Source organism: Balaenoptera borealis (genome assembly GCF_965194805.1).
Source record: "Balaenoptera borealis genome assembly, chromosome: 10".
NCBI classification, from domain to species: Eukaryota; Metazoa; Chordata; class Mammalia; order Artiodactyla; family Balaenopteridae; genus Balaenoptera; species Balaenoptera borealis.
Genome location: NC_138874.1, coordinates 72,409,799 through 72,417,938, shown reverse-complemented (window position 1 = coordinate 72,417,938; position 8,140 = coordinate 72,409,799). Strand labels below are relative to the sequence as shown.

The 8,140-nt window shown below is 36.1% G+C and overlaps 1 protein-coding gene across 9 annotated transcripts in view; it reads right to left on the bottom strand.

The window, feature by feature from the left end:
• Positions 1 to 8,140, bottom strand: part of MARCHF8 (membrane associated ring-CH-type finger 8) — a 112,568-nt gene that overhangs the window by 89,291 nt on the left and 15,137 nt on the right. The gene's annotated exons all lie outside the window — the stretch shown is intronic.

Sequence of the window (8,140 nt, the reverse complement as noted above, 5' to 3'; positions counted from 1 at the left end):
ATCAATAATCATAATATACATAAATTAATTAAAATTGCCAATTAAAAGACAGATTATAAGATTATTTTATAAAATATAAACAGCTCCAGTTATATACTGCTTAAAACATACGCAATGAATAATAACATAAAAAGTTGAAAGTGAAAGGATTAAAAATATTAAGTATTAATCAAAAGAAAACAGGAATAGCTCTAATAATAATAATAATAAATAGACCTATTTCATCTGTTACCCACTGTGAGAGGAAGTTGAGAAAACATGGTCTTAATGAATGGAAATCTCAACTGAGAAATGAAAATTATGAAACAGAACTAAACAGAAATCCTAGAACTGAAAAGAATGAAAACTTAATGGATGAGCTTAACAGTTGATTGGAGATGATGAAAGAGTTAGAGAACCGGAAAACAGACCAATATAAATTATCCAAGCTGAAAAATAGAGGAAAAAAAAGATTGTAGAAGAATGAACACACTCTCACAAACCTGTGAGATAATATCAAGCAGTGTAACATATATATAATTGGAGACATAGATGGGGAAGAGAGTGAAATTGGAGCAGAAAAAGTATTTGAAGGTACAATAGCCAAAAACCTCCCAAATCTGATGAAAAACACTGACTTATAAATCCAAGAAACTCAGTGAACCATAAGTAGGATCAATATAAACAGAACTTCACTTGAGCATCATAAACTGCTGAAAACCAAAAATGAAGAGAAAAATCTTGAAAGCACCTAGAAAGAAATAATAACAATGACAATAACAGTAACAACATGAATGACCACTTTCTGTCAGAAAAAAGAAGCCAAAAAGCAATGAAATGACATCTATAATGCTAAAAGAATTCCATATGCAGCAAAAATATCCTCCAAAAATTAAGCAAAATAAAGATATCCAGATAAACAAAAACTAAGGAAATTCATTCCCAGCAAATGACACCTGATAAAAACTAGAATCTACAAAAAGAAATGAAGGGTACCAGAGATGGAAAATATGCAGGTAAAAGAAGAACTATCTTTCATTTTCTCCTCAATTTCTTTAGAAGGTGCCAGCTGTTTAATGCAGGAAGTGTAACATTAGGGTATAATGTAGGGTTATGTAAAATATATTAAAACAATAGCACAATGAACGTGACAGGAATGGAATTATATTGTTGCAAGGTGCTTCTTTTTTAAAAGAATCGGTAAAATATTAACTCTGAGAGTAGGAAAGACTGGAATAAGTTAAGGATGCATGCTGCAATTGCAAATGCAACCACTAAAAAAAAGTTATTAAATGGAACACGAAAAAAGTCAATAGAGTAAGGGAATAAAAGAGTAACAGATAAAGAAAAAAAGATCTAAACCCAACTACAGCCAGTTCTCAATGTGCACAGTTATGTTCTATAACATTGCCACGAACATGGAATTCGGGAATACAGAACCATTGCTCCTAGGGGAAATACAAGGTTAGGTTCCTGGGAGCCTCTGGTCACAACACTTTAGTCAACCATCAATACACAACATTGTTTTATGTTTGTTTCTGTTTAAAGACACCTTATTTAGCAAATATATTTTGTCCATCCATTAACATTGAACTCATGACCAACAGTACTTTAACTCCTGCCTGAAGGAAGCTTATCTAATAACATGCCTATTTTCTCTGTAAGGCACATTACAGCCTTCTTTACTTAGGAACACTAGACAGCACCTCAGCACTACGCTTACGGGTAGTTTTAAACAGTGATATAATCCACAAAAAAGTACAAAAATGTGAGAAACATGGCACTGAATAGATCACAAAAAGGACACATGTTTACAGTATGAGAAATCAAACGAGAAGGCAGAGTTTGACTTTTCAACCTCAGTTGGGAGCCTGCAGACTAGATGACTCAAAAATCTCACTGTTCTGTGCATGTCCATGAATGACCTTAAGAGCACTGTGAGCACTGATATTAGGATCAGAATTAAGTTTTAGTGAGTAGGCAAATTTGCAGATATATAATCCATGAATAATGAGAATCAACTGTGTATCAGTAAGTATTCAATATACTACATATAAAGGGACTAAACATTCCAATTAAAAAGTAGAGATTGTCAGAATGGGGAGAAAGAAAAACAAAAAACACAAAAGCCAAGACCCAACCATACCCTACAAGAGATACACTTTGAATATAAAGACACAGGTCTAAAGTAAAGAGAATGGAAAAAGAGAAACACAACTTTCCACAACTGACACAAGCTGAAATTTAAAAAACCTGAATAGCCATATCTCTATTAAACAAATTGAACTGGTTAGTGTACCTTCTGGGAAAAGAAAACTCAAAGCTCAGATGGTTTCACTGGTGAATTCTATCAAACAATAAGGTAGAGAACAATTCCCAGCTCATTTTAGATGCTCTGCATAAACCTATAAATAAAATCAAAAAAAAATTACAAAAAACTACAAATCACGAACATAGTTCATGAACTGAGATGAAAACACCTTTGGCGAACTAATGGAAAAATTGGCAACTTAAAAAAGAGTAATAGGGGCTTCCCTGGTGGCGCAGTGGTTGAGAATCTGCCTGCTAATGCAGGGGACACGGGTTCGAGCCCTGGTCTGGGAAGATCCCACATGCCACGGAGCAGCTGGGCCCGTGAGCCACAACTACTGAGCCTGCGCGTCTGGAGCCTGTGCCCCGCGACGGGAGGGGCCGCGATAGTGAAAGGCCCGCGCACCGCGATGAAGAGCGGTCCCTGCACCGCGATGAAGAGTGGCCCCCACTTGCCTCAACTAGAGAAAGCCCTCGCATGAACCGAAGACCCAACACAGCCAAAAATAAAATAAAATAAATAAATAAAGTAGCTATAAAAAAAAAAAAGAAAAGTGCTTTAAAAAAAAAAAAAAAAAAAAAAAGAGTAATATATCATGACCAAGTGGGGTTTATCCCAGGAATATAAAGTTGGATTAACATCTCAAAGTCAGTGTCATGTAACATAATAACAGATGCAACAAAAGCACTTGCCAAAAATCAACATCCATTCTGAGTTTAAAAAATAAAAACCCTCAGCACACTAGAAACAGAGAAATTTCCTCAATCGCATAAATCTACAGCAAATAACACACTTAATAGTGAAATCCTGAGGCCTTCCCCACTTGATTGGCAGCAAGACAAGAATGCCCACTCTTACCACTTGTATTCAACAACTGGACAGAAGGTCCTAGCCAGTGTAATATGGCAAGGAAAAGAAACATAAGGCCTAAAAATTGGAAAGGAAGGTATAAAACTGTTTCTTTTCACAGAGTACATAATTACTAAGAGAGAAATTTCTAGGAAATCTAAATTAGTCTAGTCAGATTAATCTAAGTCAATTTAGCAAGGCTGCAGGATGCAAGGTCATTTCACAAAATCCAAATGTATTTCCACATAACAGCAACAAAATGAAAATGAAATTTTAAAAATTTATCTTAATGTCAAAGAGAAGATTAATTATGAATAATCTTAACAAAAGACATGCATGTCTCATATACTGAAACCTACAAAACACTGCTGAGAGAAATTAAATATCTAACTGCACGGAGACATACACGTTGCTTGTAATTTGGAAAATTCACTACTATAAAGATGTTGATTCTGCCCAAATGAGAATTCCATTCATATTTCTACCAGATGTTTTTGTAGAAATTGGCCATTTGATTCTAAAACGTATAGGAAAATGCGAAGGATCTAAAACAGCCAAAACAATTTTCAAAAAGAATAAGTTGAAGGACTTAACACTTCAAGACTTATTATAAACCCACAGTAATCCTCCAAGTATGGTCCTGGCCTAAGGACAGACAAATATATCAGAACAGAGAGTCCAGGAATAGACTCACACTTACATGGTCAACCGACTTTCAAAAGAGGCACCAAAGCAATTCAATAGGGAATGGAAATCCTTTTCAACAAATAGTGCTGGAGCAACTGGATATCCATGTAGAATAAAAGATAAACTTTAACCCCTAATCTGACATCATGAACAAAAAATAATTTGAGATGGATCACAGATCGTTTTTTAAATTTTTTGATGCATTTATTTTGAAGAACAGTCTTCTGACTTCAAAACAGAAAAAAGTTCCATGCTCTGAATTTTATTTTTAATATGTTATTTTTCCAAGCCAGTTGCAAAGCAGCAAATTTTCATGAGACAGTAAACTTCAAAAGTTTTAGTTCAGTACACACATCTATTTTTTCCTTCCAGTCTTACTGAGATATAATTGACATACAGCACTGTGTAAGTTTAAGGTGTACAACATAATGATTTGACTTACATACATCATGAAATGATGACCACAATAAGTTTAGTGACCATCCACCATCTCACACAGATACAACATTAACGAAATAGAAAAATATATTTTTCCCGTGTGATGAGACGCTTAGGATTTACTCTCTTAACAACTTTCATATATAACACAGAGGAGTGTTAATTGTATTTATCATGTTGTACATCACATCCCTAGTACTTATTTATCTTATACATGAGTGTTTGTACCTTTTGACTATCTTCATCCAATTTCCCCCTGTCCCCGCCTCCAATAACAACAAATCTCATCTCTTTTTCTATGAGTTTGCTTGTTTTTGAAGTATATTTGACCTATAACCCTATGTTGGTTCCTGGTACCCAACATAGTGATTCAATATTTCTATACATTTCAAAATGATCACCATGATAAGTGTAGTTGTCATCTGTCACCACACAAAGATATTATATAATTATTGATTATATTCCCCACACTGTATATTTCATACCTGTGAGTCGTTTATTTTGCAATTGGAAGTTTGTACCTCTTAATTTTAACCTAAAAGCCAAAACTATAAAACTCCTAGAAATAAACATAGGAGAATATCTTTACACCCTGTGTGTAAGCAAGATGCAAAAGCACATGACAAAATTCAACATAAGGAGGGACACCAGAATGTCTCCCCGTGGTGTTGGATTAACATTGGTAGTATCAATACAAAATCACAGTTTTTAATATATATAAATAAAAAATGCAGATATATCTGTGCATGTGCATGTGTGTCTACACACACACACAAACATATCCTAGCTCTGTCCACAGAAAGGGAGTAGAAGTAATGACACGCTAGTTGTACCCAACATACACCCAGATCTTGTTCCCCACTAACAGGAACAAGGCTCCCTGGAGAAAAGCTTATTTGAGGGCTGAGGCACATAAAATGAGCCCAGAGCACCTTGTTGCACCAGAAAGCAAAAAAATGTTCAAAGAATTATGGAGACATATAAAAAGGAGACAGAAGCCAGCTTGAAAGGGTTCACTGACTAAGTCTGGGACAATTATCAAAATAATTAGAGTAATGAATCATAGGCCACTAAATAAGAACAGATCTATGAATAATTCAAATAAATAATTAAATAAATAAACGGAGGTGGAGCTCTTCTTTACAGCAGAACACCAACTAATAAATACAGAAGGAAGTATGGAGTTGGAAAATCATCACTGGATGCTAAAACGTGTGGGTGAATATTCGATGAGGAACAGGATATTTATATAGTGTTAATAGTTATTAACTTCAAAGGGAAAATCTGTATCTTGGCAGTAGAGAAATCTGGCAAATAGCAACTTCTCCAAGTGTCCAACGTTATCACCAATACTGGAACAAACTAACATCAGGTGGCTCCAAACTGTCTTGCACTGAGAACAATAAAAATCACTTTTGTGTTATTCCGTCTACAATGTATAACCTGACTCTAACCATTCGGAAACTTCAGATAAATGCAAATTGAGGGACATTCTAGGGAAAAAAACCCCAAAAAACTGGTCTACAGTCTTCAAAAATGTCAGTATCAAGAATGACAAAGACAGGTTGAGGAAATATTCCAAATCAAAAGAGACTAAATAAACGTGACAACCAAATTCAGCATGATTCTGGATTGGACACTGGACAGAGAAAACACAAGAGCAATGAAGGACATTATAGGGACAACTGTTGAAAATGCAATATGAACTGTGAGTTAGATAACAGTACTGTATTAATTATTAAATTTTACTATGCTCATATAACAGAATGCTCCAGGTCTTAGGATATACACAACTTAGACTCAAATGAATCAGAAAAAAATACATTTATATATGCATAGAGAGAGAGTGATAAAGCTAATGGGGTAAATTTATAACAATTGGTGAATCTTAGTAAAGGATATATGGTAACTCTTTGTACTCTTACACTCTTTCTCTAAATGTGAAATCATATCAAAATTAAAAGTCACACATAAAGCAAAAGACGTAATTGTAAAATTGGAACAGTGTTTTGCCAAACATGACAGAAAAGGTCACTTCCTTCAACATATAAATAAATTTTATAAAGGAATCAGAAGAAAAGCAGTAGCACCCCAAAAGATTAATGGGAAAACAACATGTACAGCCAATTTGCAAAAGAGGCTAATGTACTTTTAAAGGAAAAAGAAAAACAGTAACAACAAAAAATCAACTTCTTTAATAATTTAAACAGGCAAAGGAAGATAACAATGAGATGTCTTCCACCTGTTAAGTCAGTTATTTTCTTTTTTAAAACACTCAACATTGGCAAGAATGCCCTAAAATGGCCACTCAACACCCTGCTAGTGGGAATGTTAATTAGAAACTTTCAGCAATGCAGTTCAGCAATATAAGCCAAGAGCCTTAAAAATATCCACACCACTTCACCCAGTTCATGACACTGTCCTAAACAAATCATCTGAACTGTGGATTCAAACGTATGCCCAAAGTTACTCATCAAAGGATATTTACAGTAGCGAAGTTCTTTAAAATAAGCTATATGTTAAGCAACAGGGAAATGGTTAAATAAATTGGGATATAACCATAAAATGCAACATGCAGTCCTTAAGAGTTGCTAAAAATGGAAAATGTCATGCAATAAATGTTAAGAGAATAAAACTTATAAAAACGGGCATTCAGGATGACCTTGACTAGATAAAAAACAATCAGTAAAGCCCAGAAAAAAGTACTAATAATGAAAATTGATTGTCTGAAAACGAATAAAACAAGGACTGTGAACACCTGTTCCAGTCTCAAGTTTATCTATGAGATCTCTCCTTGCCCACCCCTCACCACCTGCCCCCACCCAAGACAGAGCCACCATTCCTTACATGGTGGTATCATTTGCAATTACCTTGTCTCGCTCCCTCAGCACTCTGAGCATTTCTTGAGGTCGTGGCACCATCCCCAGATGCACTCATTAAACATTTGATGCTTCATATTTACAAATTCTTCCATCTCATTTCGTACATGTAAAAAAATTGACTCTAGCTACTAAAGTCACCTCAAAAATGAAATCTAAATTGAATAAGGAAGTTCACCAAGATGCAGTTTCTCTTTTCTTTGCTTCTTTCAAATAAAAACATTGAGGAGAAAAAAGCTTTCTTTAGAAACCCCAGACTCCCAAGGCAGGCTTCAGACAACATGAAGACATCACATACCTGATTAGTGTTGTGCGCTAGGACCACCGGTGTCACTGTCAGCTCAGTTTCATGTCAAAGAACATTTGTTTTTAAGTCTAATCATTAGCTGCCACCAAAAAACACACCCATCTGCATGTTGCAGTGCTCAGCCACTACCCAGGGCCACACCTGACTCCAGCTCTGCCCTATTCCCCACTGATTCCACCTTCCACTTGGCAACTTTCCACCTAATTACCTGAGCAGAGCACAGTTAGGAGGAAGAGGCTGTGACCAAGGCTGGCAACATGGAGAAACCAGATGGGAGTAGGATGGCCACAACTGTGGCAGGGGGCTGGCTGAGAGGCATTCGTAAGTCAGTGGTTTTCAACCGGGGTGATTATGCCCCCCAGGGGACTTTTGGCAATGTCTTAGAGGTATTTCTCGTTGCCAGAACTGTCGGGAGGCTACTGGCATCTAGTGTGAAGAGGCCAAGAAAGCTGCTAAACATTCTAAAATGCACCAGACAGCCCCCACGACAAACTACCCACACCTAAATGTCAGCAGCACTGCGGACCAGGACACAGAGTGCGTAAAGGAGACCTGAGATATTTTAGGAAATGTAAACACACACACACACACACACACACACACACACACACACACACACACACACAAAACCTCCTCAACCAGATGCTAAGGCAGGGTGAGATAGTTGTTCCTTTGGACCAAAATTCTACC